Below are 17,633 nucleotides of genomic sequence, written 5' to 3' on the forward strand. Positions count from 1 at the left end.
TAAAAGAAAAATGAAAAAAAATTACTACACTGGAATATAGCCTCTCATTCAGTCAAGTTGCATTAATTAAATACTTCTTCTAGTCCATTCTGAGGTTAACAATGTTTAATGTTAATCTACTTGTTCTTTTACTTCATTTACAAAATGATTTTGTTAGCTTGCTTTATTGCCTTAACTTCTGCAAAGTATCTTTGGGAAGTACAAAAACCACATTCTTACAAATAAAAATATGAAATTTCAAGTTGTACAATATATTGGTTATAGGACAGAGAATGATAAAACAGTAGAGGTAGAAAAAAAAATAAAATTGCTTTATCAGAGTTTTCATTCGTTTTTACATGTGTGTTTTATTGTACATGCATGTGCAGTCAGAATTATTTTAAGTACCTAGAAGTCAATAGCACTACTTTGAAATTCCCAGAAGATATTATAATTAGTCCTTTGTGAAAAAATATATTAGACATGCATTGATTAGACTGTCTCTATTGATTTTCCTTTTACTTAGGACCACTGCTCTGAGTTACAATATTGTCAAGTTCATTTTAATTAATTCCTACATTAATACAAGAAAGAAAAAAACAGCATAGCTTTTTATTTACTCACAGTGCTTATATTTCACCAGGCAAATTGTGTATGCATGCATGTGTGAGATGTGTGAAATTTAGTAAGGTTTTTCTGTCTAAAGTACAATTATATGTTTCAGTATTTTTGTGTTTCAGAGTACTCAGTTGTCAGTAAAAGACTTTCATATTTAAATTGGGATAATAACAAGTTATTTGGATAACAATGTTAAAATTTAGCCCAAAGCCAAAGCTTTGAGCATGATATAATCTTTCAAAATATGTGGGAAAAACTTGTAACTTAGGATCATGAAATCTGACTTTTCTTGCTTAATAAAGTATATAAAATAAGTCTATATCTCTTCTTAGAATAATGCCATGATCTTTATACTCCCAAGATTTCTGGATGAATAAATTTGAGGGGTTTCTCAAATAAAATTCAGTTAGAAACCTAAGAGAAGGATCAATGAAATGTGATTAGAATCACTTTAAATCCAAAGAAGGATATGATGCTTAGATTAAAGTGATGAGAGATATAGTTGCTCTCACTAGAATACCTGAACTTTTTTCATGGATGAATCTTCTTTGTCATTTTAAGATGCAAATAAAATCATGGCATCACCATTTGTTCTTTGCCCCTCTACTCCTTTCTCAAATTTAGAAGCCTTCACTGACTTCTAAGTGTTTTTTAAGATAGAGACAAGTTTCTTTAGTTTTGTGCTTTAGATCCACTTAGATGGATCCTGACTACCTCATGAGCCATATTTCCCTATCTTTATTTCACTACTTCCTGTTAAGGTACACTGACATTTTATTCTTTCTTAAGGCCACGGATCAGGGTGTCCTACATCCTCTGTCCAACACTCTTGCTAGAGAATTGTTTTATCATTCCTACTCTTTAGAATAAGTTTCATTTCATTCACTCCTTCATCAATTGATTAATTCAGCCACCCAACCATTCATCCATCCATACACCCACGCAACACCTTCAGTATAAGTGAGTGTACTCATCACTGGGGATTATGCAGAGTAGAGAACAGACAAAATTACTTGTCATACAGAGTTCATAGTCTTTCATGGGTCAGGAGAAAAGGAGCAGACTGTATACCAGTTAAGTAAAATATGTAATATGTCAGAAGTGGTTAATTTACAAGGAAACCAAATAGGCAAATGCAATGGGGAATGTAAGGCAATTAGGATAACTGATAGAAACTTCAAATACATCATGATGGCTCAAAGAAAAAATGAGAAATATCTAAAAGAGGTGATAGAGGAAGCCATGAATGTACAATAAGAGAAGTGTCTTCCAGGCAGGTAAAATTGCAAGGTCAAAAGTCCTGAGATTTGTATGTGCTGAGACTGTCTTAACTCAATGTGAGTCAATGCCCTGTATAGCTATCCTTATCTCAACCAGCAAAACCCCTTGTTCCTTCCTATTATTGCTTATACTCTCTCTACAACAAAATTAGAGATAAGGGCAAAATAGTTTCTGCTGGGTATTGAGGGGGGGAGCGGGAGGGGGTGGAGTGGGTGGTAAGGGAGGGGGTGGGGGCAGGGGGGAGAAATAAACCAAGCCTTGTATGCACATATGAATAATAAAAGAAAAATGAAAAAGAAAAAAATAAAAAAAAACAAAAAAAAAAAACATCAAGAAGAGCTCAGCTGGATTAGGCCATAAAGAATGAAAGCAATAGAAAATGAGGTGTGAGAGAAAGAGGTAAGGTAATGGTTGAATATGTGACTCTTATAAGTCATAGTATGGGCACACAGAAGGCTGTCGTTTGGAATGAAATGAGAGCCCTATTAAGTATTTTGAAAATATAGATATATTCTCAGTATTTCACTTTTATTAATTAACTATAATTTTGTCAGTAGTGGATATTCTTCTAATTTATCTTTTCTGAATAGATTGTAGTGAGACAAAATTGAAGCACCTAGACTCTAAAATACATTTCAAAAATTTTGGATTGATATGCCATGTGAATATTTTACATTGAAATTTAGGATATACAAATATATGTGTACAAGTACAGATAAATATATGTCATGTGTCCCTATAAATGTATAATCCCAAATTAATATTTTATAATTTTTTTCATTTGCATAAATTATACAGTTCAATGTTTTCCATTATATTCTATGACATTGTTTTACTGCTCTTTTTAAGGCACAATATTTAATAAACTATGACTCAATAATTGGCCACAGCCAAGTTAAAAACAAATAGAAACATATGAAGTAATTTACGAAACCAATGATGATGATTTGAATCAGGGAAATAACTATAGAAGTATGGAGATGAAGTAGATTCTGGATGTAGTTGAAGGCAGGGTATGAAAGAGAAAGTGAAGATTGAAGAATGACATTGTCTTGTGAACTCACAAACTGGAATGTAGATGTTGATATCCACAATAATGGAGAAGGCAGATCTGGTAACAAGATCTAGGAATGATAAAGAGGCTTATTGTGGACATATCAGATTTGGAATACATCTTTTGTGTTTTTAGGGGGCCCTGAATAGGCCATTGAGTCTACAGACAGGATTTCAAAAGAAAAATCATCCAGTTAGTAAGGTTTTATCTATAGATCTATACATGTTAAATTAATCATTTCTTTCTCAGTGAAGTCCGCTCTGCCCTTCATGTAGCCAATCATGGCTATTACAGACACTGAAGCAACATATATCCTTGATCTAGCTGCAAACTTATTTCTGTGTGTGATCCATACTTTTCTGCCTTTCCTAACTTTCCTCAGCTGATAGTTCCATTATGACAAGAATATTTACTTATCATTGCATTTCTAGCACCTAGTCCAGTGCATTGAACATGATAGATGCTCAATAAATATTCTATTGCTCACATATACTCAAGCACAAATAAAATTAACAGGCTAGAATGAGATATTGGAAAAGTCAGCCGCAATCTCAAAATCATTGGTTTTTGTATTGTGGTTTAGATAACTATAAGTCAAGACCCATAGTCTTTGAGGGTAGAATATTTTATGAGGAGCAGACATAGCTAGAATAAAATGAGTATGAGCTGGAGTTAGTAGGAAAAAAGCTCAGAAAAGAAGGACTACAATCCAATATGAAGCCTTGGTGACTGGCTCAATGATTTTAATATGGGTGAAGATGTTTGATCACTTACAAATTTAGGCTTTTCATCTGTGGCTTTCTTTTTTTTGACCCTCACCTTTGACCTCAGCAACTATGTATGAGGAAGCCAAGAAGCTACATGGAAAGGTTATATATAAGTGTTCTGACCACAAATTCAATAAAAATCATAACTAACAACTTAACCAATTATCAGACATATGAATGAGGATAGAATGAGTCTAGATTCTAACCCTCAGATTTTTAGTGTTTCCCTGTGATACCAGTTAGAAAGGAAATCATCTCTTCATGTCAAATCCTTCCCTAATTTGCAGATTTAAGAAAATAACCAACATGAACAAAAAATGGGGACTACTTGAGGAGAATAGTGTGAATGATTAGGGCAAAATGAGAGGGTAATAGGGAGTAAATGTGATTTTCATTGTTTTAAGCTGCTACGTTTTGGGTAATGTATGTAATATGTAATACATTACACAATAAATTATTGCTAGCACAATTTATAAATTAGATACATTTATTTACCTACCAGAGATGTGATAATTAATGAAATAATGAATACAAGAACAGTGTGTAAGCTGTGAAGGCTATAAATACAAGGAATTATCATTGAGTTATTGTTTCTATAGAACTTACAATACATAGGATCTATAAGGCATGCATACATGTTTGATAAAAGCCCCAAGAATGACTAGAAAAGATTATTTAGGAAACAAAATGAGGGGAAACAAATTCTAAACATATTTAGAAAACTGTGTATGGAATTTGTATAATCAACATGTATTTTTAAATTAAATATATATGTTTGGATTTGTATTCAAATGGTTTATCTATATATGATCTAAAATTGAAAAAATTAATGAGTGACAAGAAATGAAACTCAAAAATGCTACCATCTACATACCTACAGACAACTAACCCTGTCCCATGGTTTGTGTATCAGCCTCTGTATTTACCCAGTTGTCACAGCAGAAATCTGTTCACAATACCAACTATATTTGCTTTTTTTTTTCTTGATCACCTTCTTGTTTTCATACTGATGATATTGCCTACAAATTAAGTTATATGGTCTCAAAATTCTTGTCTCAGAGTTTGCTTCTAATTATAGTACTGTTGCTAATTTTGTCTTTGACATAATAAAATTATGGATTTCATTTTATATATTAAAAGACTGGAATAAACTACACAGTACCTAATGCTATTAGCAGTACTACAATGATAATTTTTGGAAACCTAGTTTTGCTAGATGCATAGTTATGCCTAATTTGATAAATGAGAACGAATTGAGTCTCCTTTTGAAGTTGAGTTTATAACCCAGCTGTCTCCAAAAACCCACAATGTCAAATAAAAGGCCAGCCAGAAGGAACCATGCTAGTTTCTAGTGAAAATTTCAGGCGAAATTAATAATAAAGAAATTATAGTTGCACACAGTAGTGGTTCACACTAATACGAAATAAATTTTGACATGGGGCAAGTCTAGAAGGAACTGTTTGTTATTCATTTTTAGCTCAGAAGGAGGCCAAAAAGAACTATCAAGTTTCTTCCACAAATTGATTCATTTTTTTCTAAACATGACTGAGTTCTTGCCCAAATCTGCCTCTTAGCCATACTGAGACTCATATATTTATGGATTGTTTTCATTTTTATTATTATATATTCATTGTGCATGGAGAATTTGTTGTGACAATTCTGAATAGCTTTACACTGTACATTGGTTTGATTACCCCTTCCATCTTCCCACCCCCTACAAACCCCTCCCCTTTCCAATTAAAGCAATTACAAGAAGTTTCATCATTCTGTTTCCCTTATATATATGAAACCCATTAAACCTTTTTCCTACATGGCAAAATGCATTCCCCAAAATTTTATGTTTTGTTTTTTGGTGGGACTGTGGTTTGAACTTAGGGTTTCACACTTGCAAAGGTGTTCTACCACTTGAGCCATACTTCCATTCCAACATTCACCAAAATTAGAATGGCATCTTCAGTTCTATGTGCTTTTCCTGAATCCTGAAAATACCCAATAGAGAAGTATAATTTCTTTGCCCTAACCAGCCTCTTGGACTTGACATAATGGTACCTATCAACCTCATCACAAGATTCAACCTATAAAAATGATCTTGGGCAAAAAAGGATGTTAGAGCCTTTCAGATAGTCTAACACCTAGATTTTAGCTTTAGTATCAATAAATGCTTAATATCAAGGCAACATACCCCTCTTCTAGAACTCTGAGGACACGCCAGAAGGCAAGAGAATGCTTAAATTCAGATCATTCTAGTAGTCAAAAATTTTCAAGAGATCACTAAAAAGCAAGTTTAGAAAAAACAAGAAAATGTTGTGATTTAAATTACCCTTGATTGTGTTGAAAATGTTTCTTAGAAAAATTTGCAGAGCCCATGATGGCAATCTAAAAATATAAACTAAACTTCCAGTCTCCTAAGGAAAAATGCTTTCTCTGCATGCCTAAAATAGGTATATTTTTAACCATGTTTTCTAAAATAGCTCTGTTAAGAGAAAACTAACAAATAGCCATGTTGATTCATGAAAGTTCTCTTGTGCAATCAATGGATATTACTATACAAAGTGATGACGGTTCACAAAATGTATATCTAAAATACTGTTCAGCATTATCTGGTAAAGGAAATTACATAAAACTTTGTGGGAGGCATATTTTTAGTGTAAAAGATCTGTGCTGTATTTAAGACCTCCAGGATACAATTATCCATTCACAATTAAAGTAGTAGAGTTTATTTAATTTATGTCATGTTGTCAATATTCCACTTGGACTCTTCATATAATAAATGACTTTGGCTGGTAACCTAAGGGTCTTTGACATGATTTGAATGTCTTTTATCATCTTAGTTGCAAATCCTTTCTGGTATGGAGAGCTGCAGGGGTTCTTGGAATTCATTTATGCAGGACAATATCCAAACTGAAAAACACTTGATATTTCTATGGGCCAGTTAAGGAGTCACCTAGGTGTAACTGGGACTCTACATAGAGGTACCCTTACCTCCCTCACCTCAAAGTTCTTGAATAGAAAATCTTTAAGAAATCTATTTTTATATTTGTTAAAATAAATAGAGCAGTGTGAATTCATAATAAGCTCATTGCTTAATCATCTTCACCAGACAATTTCCAGGAAGACTTAAAACTAACTTTTGAAGATGTTTTGAATAGAATAAAATAACGAGCAATAATTTTATCCACATACTCACTCAGCTTTTAGAAGCTTAAGTATCTTAGAGGTTTATAAAATCTTGCTTCACTCCTAAAATACCATAGTTTTCTTTTTGTGTCCTAGAGATGTTTTGCTATAGTTGCTTATTCAAACAATATATATACTCCATGTAGTTTTATCTTTTTCAGCATGATATTTAAGAGAATTTACTTCTTTCATACAACAATATTTTCACAGACATACCTAAAGATAGTTATAAGTAATTTTAATCTGTAGTTATTTTAATGCATTAATTCGATAATAGAAAATGCAGTGTGTCAGTGCTTATTTTTTCTGACTTGTGAATTATTTTCACATTTTTCTTCACTTAAATAAGAGCTCTGCCATAACTCTAAATATATTTCACTTTATAAAATTATTAGAGCTATTATGTCTAAAAAATGACCACTTGGAAAACATAACACATCTGTCTGTACACAATAGATATTCAATAGACATGATTTCTCAGGATAAAGTCAAGTTTATCTAGTTGAGAACCCAATCTAAGAGTCACCCTACATTTAAGGGAATTCTGAAGTTAGGTCTAACTACTAACTTTTTGTCAAAATAAAGTGCTGCTATGAAAAAGACCAATTTGGTAATGCAAAACAGGACTGCAAACATTTTTTACCTTAAGCACTATAATGGGAATGGGAAGACAGTTACTAGTAATATTATCTTGAGGAAGGAACCAAATTGACTATGTATATGCCCTTTATCACAATGAGAAAAACATGAAGTTTGAATAAAACCTTGGTTGCCCATTGGGATCACTTGGGAGCTTGTTAAAAACCCTGGTGCCCAGGTGAGATCTATTCATTAGTAATGCTGGGGGTGAAAATAGGCATCATTGCTTTGTAAACTACTCCAGTTTATTCCAATTTCTGGTGAGAGTTGAGAACAAGTGTTTTAGAAAAGGATCTCTGTTCTTAATGAAAATGAAGATGACAAGAAAAATCTTAGCTGTTGCTAGGTACTTTTCCAAGTTTCTCTTGTAAAGTTAATTTTTCTTGAGTAGATGATGTCTAGGATTTAAGGTTACTGCGTACTGTAGGAAGAAGTGCAAGATAAGTTATATGTGTATGTGGGGGGGGTGAGGAATAAGGATACTAGCCAAATGAGAGTCACTTTTGAAATTTTTAGAAAATAAAGTCATGAGCTGTTTATAGTCCAATCTAATTCTAGGCTCCGGGGTGGGAGGTAGGGATGGAGCAGGCAGGCTGAGTGAATGTACACGCTGAAAGAAGAGTGGGTAGCTTTGGTGAAATCGTCTAAGAAAATTGTCTTCAGACAAATACCCACATCCGGTCAATGCACTTGAGTCAGGATACTAAAGTGTGTACACACGTGTAAGTGACCCAGATAGCTAAAGCAAGTGACCCTTCTCCCCAGGGTAGTCATAAGTGGCAATGCTAAATCATTCATGACCTCATGTGCTGTTTTTGGCAAGCGGCTCCCTAATTGCTCTTGTTTTTGCATTGATTCTGCGCAGGGTGGAAAAGCGAGTCTCTAACTTGCTTGTGGATTTATTGACCACCACCAGGTCCCTCCTCAGCTTTCACCTTCCAGCCCTCGCCCACACTATTTTAGAACCTGCAGCTGGGAACAGCACCTGTTTCCTAGTCTCTAAGGATGGGCTGGGCATTTTGATGGCGCCCTCTTTCAACCAACCCACGCCAAGGTGCCAGTTTTTCTCTGTTTCCCAGCTTACCATCTAGCCCCCCCGCGCAGTCCCCCGCATCCCTATCTCGGTGCCTGAGGATCTGGGGAGGAGGGAAATCCGCCCTCGGACGCACAAGATCCCCAGTTATCTATCTGCTTTGGAGAGCATCAGGCAGACTGCAGGAATCCACCTGCCTCCAAAGTTTGGGTGGTGGGGAAGCCAGGGCATGTACCGTGTGGCTATGGCTCACCTGAGGGGTTCCAAGGAGACCCGGGAAGATGCCTCTGTGGACGAATTCACCGACGTCATCAAGAGCCGCGCTGGTAGGACCCCGCTGTTTTGCTTTTTTAGTGTTGGGATTTATACACGTTGCCTTGTTACTTTCCACTGAGGTTGTGCCCTGCAAGTTAGCACAGGGTTGAGGAAAGTTGTGTGACGCCGAGTGGAGGAGTAGCAGGAGACTGTCATTGCGCCCCATAAGTGGGGAGGGCGGGGAACCACGCAGGGCGCGTCCAGGGTGTGGGGAGAGGGGGTGCTGCTATCAGGGACAGCAGTACTCAAGTTTTTCTTTTGGGTCAAGTGGATACGGGTGAGGGATTTTTTTTTTTTTCATTAAAGCACCAGGTATTGATTTTGTTTTGAGATGTTAACTTGATATAAAAATTAAACAGAAAGGAATGAACAGATTGATTTAAAAGAAATATTGTGATAGTCTTAGGGAGGGAAAGATGGTGAGATCTGAGGAGAGCATGCCTTGTTAGGGTGTGGTCTAGCTCAGAGTTAGGAAATCTAAGAAGTTTCACCTCCCTTCATAGCTGTACTGAAGGAAAATGTCAGAGGGGTAGACACAAGGCTTGCATGCCTGGAACAGAACTACAGGAGTGGAAATCAGTAAGACAGTAGGAATGAAACGTGTTTTTGCAGCGCTTCCTCATCCTTCCCTGACTCCCCGTTCATGCACGTGTAAATTGTGTAAATTTCATTCTTAATAAATCTTCTGGTGCTTGGTAGTCTGGCCTACATATGGAAAAGCTTGTAAACCAGGATAGGTCTTTAAAGCTGTAAATGGAAGCAGCTTTTAAGCTTTCCCTAAGGATGAAGTTTCAGCTGCCTGAAACTGGTCCTCTTGCCCTTGGAAATGCACCAAAATGCGCTCAGCAACATAACAGATTTCTTCATGTACATTTGTGGACGCTGAAATGGACTGAGATGTGGAGTTACTGTGCATTTTTTTAAACTGAGGTTAAAGCAAAGATAACAGCAGAAAACAAAAATAAGAAACACAGAAATAGTTTTAAGTATGGAACAGTAAAGTGTTGGGACGATGGAAGACCTCTCCAAAATTTTAGTTAAGGTCTTTAGTTAGAAATAGCACAAGTTGCTAATAATACCTGTAAATCAACAATGGTGCCTCTGATAATGTATGGGAGAAATCACTTACTGAGTCTAAAACCACACCTACCTTTTTTTCCTCACCTCATTTATTGTAAAATGCTTTAGATTTTCAAAGAAAGAACGGCAAACCTTGTTAAATAGAATGCTCTTAGCATTCAGGAACTAGGATAATAGCGTTAAGTAGATATCCTAAAATGATAATGTGAGGAATACATTGGATAGCTGCATACATTGTCTTAAAATTGCTATCATTTATATATTTTATTGGACAGTAACCTTGAAGCTATAATTATCTGAATTTTGCAGACAGATATCTACAGATAATTGATTAGGAAAATATGTTAATTTAGGGATTTGTTCTACAAATTAATTTTATTTATCATTGTGCCACTCCTAAATTTGCCAGTGCATAGGGGGAAAAAGAAAAGGAGTAACAAATATATTCTCAAAACTAGATTAAGTTTGTAAAAAGGTAGCTTAACTCCATATCTAAAGAAAACTCAATATTCCTTTCTTACTTTGCATTCCATATTTGATACTGTTGCAGAGAGTCACTTTAAGGATGTAGTGATTGAATTATTTCATTTTCATCTATGAAATTAAAATTTTATTCAGGTGGGAGGAGTGACAGGACCGATATGTGTTCTACTTTTCAAAACCTGGCTTTATCTTTTCCATAGGTCATTTCCCTTAAGTGTTTAGAGACCCTTAACTAAAATATAAAATAATATTTACTTTGAATACTTAAATTTCTGTACCCTCATAAAATCAAGATATAAAAAATTTGTTACTTATGTTTCTTAATGGTCAGGTGTGTATGGCAAAATATATGGTGGGACCACCAGTGGTTCCAGACAAAGCAAACCTAAGAACATATTGTTAGACTGACAATACCATCTCATAGTCATTCATTCTCTCTTCCCCATTTTATATTTCAGATTGTTTCTGGACCTAGAAAAAATGGTAAAAAATGTGGATTGTGTTATTACAATGCCTTTAAAGATTTATAATCACATTTTATATAAGATGCTTATTTTTGGTTTCATTATTGGAGATTGTTTCTTTTGAGGGATTGTGGTTTGAACTCACAGCTTTGGAGATAGTTTCTTACATAATAAGAGGCAGAACAGTTTTTTAAAAATTGGAACACAAAGATAATTATAATGTACATTGATAAAAGAACCATTTCATTCACTTATATATGTTGACCTTGGATCTTGGTTCATCATTTTCAGAGAAGTCACAATTCTTTTATTACAATAGTATATTCTTAACATATTTCCTCAAGGGATGGTGCTTTTGAGTGATTGTGGTGTATGTTTATGACCTCAATCATCATAACGTGAGTACCATCCATAGAAGCCCTGTGCCTTAGGTGAAAACTGGTGCTACAATACGAGTATCACAACATAGAGCTTTCTCCCCTTAAGACATAAACTTCAGATATCTTAAATGTGAAATCTCAGTCTCCAAAAGCATTACAATACAGAGTATTTACAATTATACTTTCTTGCATGGCTATAGCAAATATGCACTCTTGATCTATTGATTGGATTTGCTTTCCTGTAATTGGAAATATCCCATTGTAACATAAACATTCCCATACTGATAATATTTTTTTAAACAAGGTGTAAATTTAACCTGTCCAGATTCCTCTTATGACTATTTTGTGGTGTGTATTTACTTGGCATCTTCTGGCACGTCTTTAGATGTTTTACTGGCATGAAGTAATACATGAATAATTGAGTAAAATGTACTTATGAATTTGTATCATGAGACATTTTTAACCTGTTGAACATTAAATTCAGGTATTTTCATTAGAAGAAAATCAGCTAAGGAGTAATTTTTCTAAGAAAGGTAATTAAAAGGTTAGGATTGGTTTGATCTTACAGTCTAAAAATTTTTTTCTGGTGAACAATTTGAAATTCCAAATTCCAACTGTAGAAGATTGGTATATCAAAAGCTTGAAGAATTTTATTCTGCCCATACATAATGATTATAAAAAGCCTAATATAAACAATAATGCATAGACATTATTGTAAATATTTTAACACAAACTAGACTTACTTTAGTACTTAAGTCTTACAAACAAGAAAACAATAAAATTGAACTCCTTAAGTTTGAGCTAATGCTCTTAAATTACACCCTTAGATTACTATACCAATAACAATTAGTCTCACAATAATCCAAACATCAAATTTGCAAAGACACTTGGAATTTTGGTAGGGGAAAATGTCAATAAGAAATCAGAAGAAGCTGATCACGGGTCACATAGTATTGTAATCTTAACTACTCAAGAGGCAGAGATCAGGAGGATCATGGTTTGCAGCCAGCCTGGGCAAATAGTTCCTTTGCGAGATCCTATCTCAAAAATACCCAACACAAAAAATGGACTGGTGGAGTGGCTCAAGTGAGCACCTGCCTAAGAAGTGTGAGGCCATGAGTTCAAACCTCAGCACTACCAAAAGAAAAATCAGAAGACATTTTGAATAACCATTCCTTCAGAAGTGTTAATAATTTTATTTAGGAATATTTTCTTACTAGGGTCATTCAGTATCTAAAAAGTCACAATAGTAATGAAGTCTGTACTTACCGAATGCAGAAAAACTAAATGCTCTTATGTCATGATATAGTGGAGTAGTTTATTTTGTGTGTCTGTAGAAGACTTGTTTTGCATAAAAGTACATTCAAATTTCAGTATGAGATTTTGTTTTGCTTTGACATATAAAGATTCTTTTCCACACAGACTGTGCTATGGAATTTGTTGGGAATACTTTTAATAGATAATAAGTATTAAATTGTTTTTCTATATTTTAAGTTTTGCCTCATTTCAGATAATTAGGCATGACAGCAGCCTTACTGCAAGAATAGTTAGGTGTAAGAACTAGAAGATTGAGAAACCTGTCATTCTCATTCTGGAATACAGGTAGAACCTTGGATATTTATGAGAGCTAATCATGTTTTCATGCAGTATTTCTAACATAGAAACATTGTTTCAAATGTATGAAATACATTTTCGCTCATATGATAGTGAATCTGGTTCCTTTCTTTTCTCTAAGGAGAAACTTAGAAATTGTACATATTGGATTAATGAGCACATTTGGCTTAAGTATAAGTACCATCTTCTAAGTTTCAACTTACTTTTGCATATAGTATGATAGCTGCTTCCAATTGTATAAGTTGAGCCAATTTTTCTTAAAGTTCAGTAATTATGAACTCTGTTTCTGGTCTCTAATACAATGGACCTCTGTTCTCTAATAAAATGAAATTGAAAGTAACATTAATGACATTAATAGTTTTGTGAAAGTATAGTTATTTATTAGAATATCTAGTGGCATGCTAGAGCTAGTTATCATTGGCTCATGTTATCCAGTTCTGTACCCTATTTCTAACTTCAAATTTTGTAACATTTTGTTGGTATATTGAAGTTATCATTGTGTAATTATACTACAGAAATTGGCAAATGCTAACATTCAGGACTTTCTCTTTGTTTCTTTTATGTGTGTGCAAAACTGAAAATACTACCGATGGAACTACAAACTTGAAAAAATGCATTATATTGAGGCTGTATTCGTATTATGTATGTATTCTACAAGTAACAGGTTAACCAGTTAACCATGGCATTTAGAAATTTTAATAAAACAGTAAATCCAGAGCCACCAGTTTCCCTGCTCCGCTGCACTTCTCCAGATGTAGCCTTTCCTTTTTCTCAATAAATCGTACTTCATGTAAAAAAAAAAAAGCGGTAAATCCAGAGTTAGGCCTCTTTTTGGTGTTGTTTTGCCATCTCAGTGGAATCAGGGCTAGTGTCTCCATGAACTCTTGACTTTTGCTATCTGATTGCAAGTTAACAGCCACTTTAAGGTGCCATTTGAGACCGGAAGAAAAACAACACTTGCGTTTCTTTTGGAATCTCTCAAAATACTGCTGCTTATATCAAGAATTGTGTTGTGTAGACATCCTTAAGCCTGCAAGAGATACTGATAATATAAATATTTAGCTTTTATAGCCTCTGTATGCATTTTGAAAAGGGACAAGAGAGGCGAGAATGTGAAGTGGTGTTAGAGTAGTCAGTCATTCAAACACGTTTGTTTGCTTAAATGCTGAGTCTTGGGTCATGGTAAGGTACAGTTCCTGTTATTCAATCATAAATAATATTCTGGCTTGAGTTATGAATTATTTTCATTAAAAAGGTGAAACTCATCATGGCACATGGACTTTAAAATTTAATAGCTGTGACTACTTAGTGTAGGGACATGAAGTCTCCTTTTGAATTCTGCTTCCCACTGAAACCTGATCTATTTAATCTCTTGAAACTGGTATACTATTTTGAGAATGGGCATAATTCACTACGGACAGATGACTATAACTGCAATCATGCCCAGAGGCAATTATAGTACATACATCAATATGGGGTATTTAGTGATTATATTTTAGTCTAAGAAAGTTGACCAGGATGACCACTTGTTAACACCTTCAGTTTCTTTTCTGTCTTTATAGTATCTGAAAATTGTTCTACTTTTTAGAAGTTAAATTTAATGTTCCTCCATCACACTATACCATTCCCCTTTTCCTTTCTTGAAACATTATTTAAAGTACTTAGGATGAGCTATGAATGCAAAATTTGTATTTAAACTAAAAGTGTCCATGGTCATCATGTTTGTACAAGACCTGGAGAATTGCCTTTCACTTGTCAAACATAATAGAAATGCATAGAAAACAGGAGAGGAGGCTACATACTATTTTTTTATTTGAATTTATAACAAATCTGATAATTTTACATGCATGCACTTGGCTTAAGGAAGTCCTAACTCAGAGAAAGTAGTAACAAGGATTAAATCCATAGTAAAAATTTGCTAAAGATTAAAGGGGAAATAAACTTTAAGAAGTGAGTAAAAATATAGTCAGTGGCTTGCCCTGGCAAGAACATTAATGAATGCCTGAAGTCACATAGGCTTAAGTTAAGGAAATACTCTTTAGGCAAGTTAGTAAACTGACAGGCAAGAATTAGCTTTGTGCTTGTCTACATTTGGAGGCTTGAACAATCCTGATGTTTTTGTAACGGTTGTCTACCTTGAGCATTATAACTACCGACAGCATATTAGAAAGTGAATATCTGGATCACTCTTACAGAGTCTTTATTTTTTTCTGGGGGTGGAACCTGGATACTGATCATCTGCCAAGATTTCTGTTGAGTCTTTGGTTTTAACAAACCTTGGAATCTGGATTTGAATCATCACAGGGACTTTCCTTGTTTGTTTGCTGTATGGCGACAAATGAAAATTACTGTTTTCCTTATGATTAGAGGATGCAAAGAATCATTGGTAGCATTTAAGTCACAAGCTCTAAATGATTTATGCTTACAGAAATCGTACCCCTCCTCAGGAATCCCTGAAAATAACACCCAATAGTATCCATTGTGATAAAAGTGAGATGTGAAAGGATCTGTGAGTTACAACAGCAGAGAATAACGTGGAAATCAGGAATAGCTGCTGGGACTGGCCAAATATTTTCGATATTTGTCATTCATACTTAAATGTGAACCAATTAACTCCAGTTTCATTCTTGTTAAAATTCATGTAAGATAACCTAAATTGACCAAATTGAATTCTGGTTGGGTACAAGAGGAAGAGAAGTGTATTTAGATATAGATGTTACAAACAAGCAGACCACAAGGACAATTAATCTGAGGAATGTGTTTTGTTTGGCATGCAGAGTATCCAAAACGAATAGATGATTCCTTAGAACATGCTCCTCTAATTCTTTAAAGCCACAATAAACCCTCTTATTGGAGCAATATATAACACTACTCATTACCATGTTGCTTAACTCAAAAGGCATTTTTCAGCAGTTTCAGAGCTTAATAGAGAAATATACACGTTCTACCTTAGAATTATAATAGAGGACATATGGAGGGACAATAGAGATCTCCTGAAAAGAAGACAATAAAAGTTAAAGTGGAGTCAAACAAAAACTTTTTTTTGTATTGTACCTGTAGTTATCAGTAAACCAAAGAAGAGAGAGGCAAGTAGTTACCTCTTCTATTTTTCCCATTCCTCCCTTTCCTAACTTTCACGTTTCCCTTTTGAACCTCATTGTTGATCTTTTCAGAACTCAAGTAAATTCCATCGATACTATAGTACAATTAAATTACAGTATGAATGAATAGACTTCTTTGGAATGGTTTCATTCCCTTGCCACAATTTTGTGTGTTTAGTCCATGGGGAAATATGTTCCAAGTTTCATTATGCCAACTTTCACTTCAGTTTTCAGCTAAAACTTGTACAAATTTTGGACTCCTTACACTTTATTTTACAACATAATTGCTATGTTCAAAAATCTGGCTCATTATAAACTAAATTTACAACTTTATAAAAGGAATAGCTGATATGATTATTAAAAACATATAGGACAGATATCAGTTGTATTCCTCCCCTACAGTGGTTCTCAAATTTGGCTGTACATCAGAATTGTCCATACAAGGTGTTAAAATAAAGCTCACTATGCTGTGCACTAATTGTTTCTTGTTCATTACTTGCGGGGTGAGGTCTTAGAAGTTAGATTCCTTCAGGTTCATAAGTACTGCTGATCCAACTGGTCTAAGGACGACATTTTGACAATCACTGTTCTGCTAAGCAAACAAAAAAAAAGGAAGCAATTGAAATAATGAAGGAGCAATTAGCTCTTTGTTCTAGGAAATAATTCTGAAAGCAACACTGTTCAGAATTATTGTAGATGGCATTGTTTCTACTAGTATATATTGTGATTTTAATAAGTTTTATCCCTTAGTCTTTTCCAGATTAACCTCTATCTGTACCTTGAAAGGAAAAGACCAAGGCAGTTGCAATGACTGAAGACATCTATAGACAGAGTTCCTGTTTACTGGAACTTAATCATAAATTATATGTATCCTTTGTATGTCTTTTGTATGTCCTTTAAACTTAATTACATAGAATGCAACTAATTTTATATAGGAAATATATTCATGTGCTTGATATTACAGATGGACTTCTAATGTTACAGATGACTCATCTCAGTCACACTGTTTGGTAGCCTGAATGTATTCCCTCACTCTGCCAGAAGTGTAGTAGCTTCCCCTCCCTCATGAACTCTGAGCCCATTTCCCCCCCCAAATTCACCACTAAATGTATACAACTGTAGAATATATTTTTGACAGTTCCTAAGTTCCCCAAAATAAATATCATCTGCTAAAATTGTTTCATTATTTCAACTAGTATTTTACCATCCACCATGTTAGAAGTGTCTTCTTAAATTCATTATTAAATTGTCCTCCATTATTTAATTTGAACAGTATTTTCTAGCCTATACTTCAAGGAACATTTATTTCATAGGCTCTTAATACTATTTAATGATCAAATAAGTTTGGGACACATAGGTTAAACAAAGTTAACACACTTGCGTAGAATTTCTTAAAAATTTTATTGTACTAGAGGACATGAAATAAGCTTTTAGCCAGGTTCAGAAAGCCAAAGGTCATATGGAATATAGACCCAATACTAATATGAGCAATATTATGAAAAATGGGTTAAACTAAGGAGAGGTCACATAAGAGAGAGGGAGGGTAAAAGAAGGAAGTTAAGAATGAGAATATGGTTGATGTACTTCCTATACAAGAATGAATATAGAATTTTTGAATCTTTTGAAATCACCATAACAAGGGGACTAA

The 17,633-nt window shown here is 34.4% G+C and overlaps 1 long non-coding RNA gene across 1 annotated transcript in view; it reads right to left on the bottom strand.

Moving 5' to 3' along the window:
• LOC141419700 (uncharacterized) overlaps nucleotides 1-9,028 on the bottom strand; it is a 102,748-nt gene extending 93,720 nt beyond the window's left edge. The window contains exon 1 of the long non-coding RNA XR_012444323.1: nucleotides 8,802-9,028. This is a non-coding gene — a long non-coding RNA (uncharacterized lncRNA). The remainder of the gene's footprint in view (nucleotides 1-8,801) is intronic.
• Between the last annotated feature and the right edge of the window lie 8,605 nt (nucleotides 9,029-17,633).

This window comes from Castor canadensis, chromosome X (assembly GCF_047511655.1).
Source record: "Castor canadensis chromosome X, mCasCan1.hap1v2, whole genome shotgun sequence".
NCBI classification, from domain to species: domain Eukaryota; kingdom Metazoa; phylum Chordata; class Mammalia; order Rodentia; family Castoridae; genus Castor; species Castor canadensis.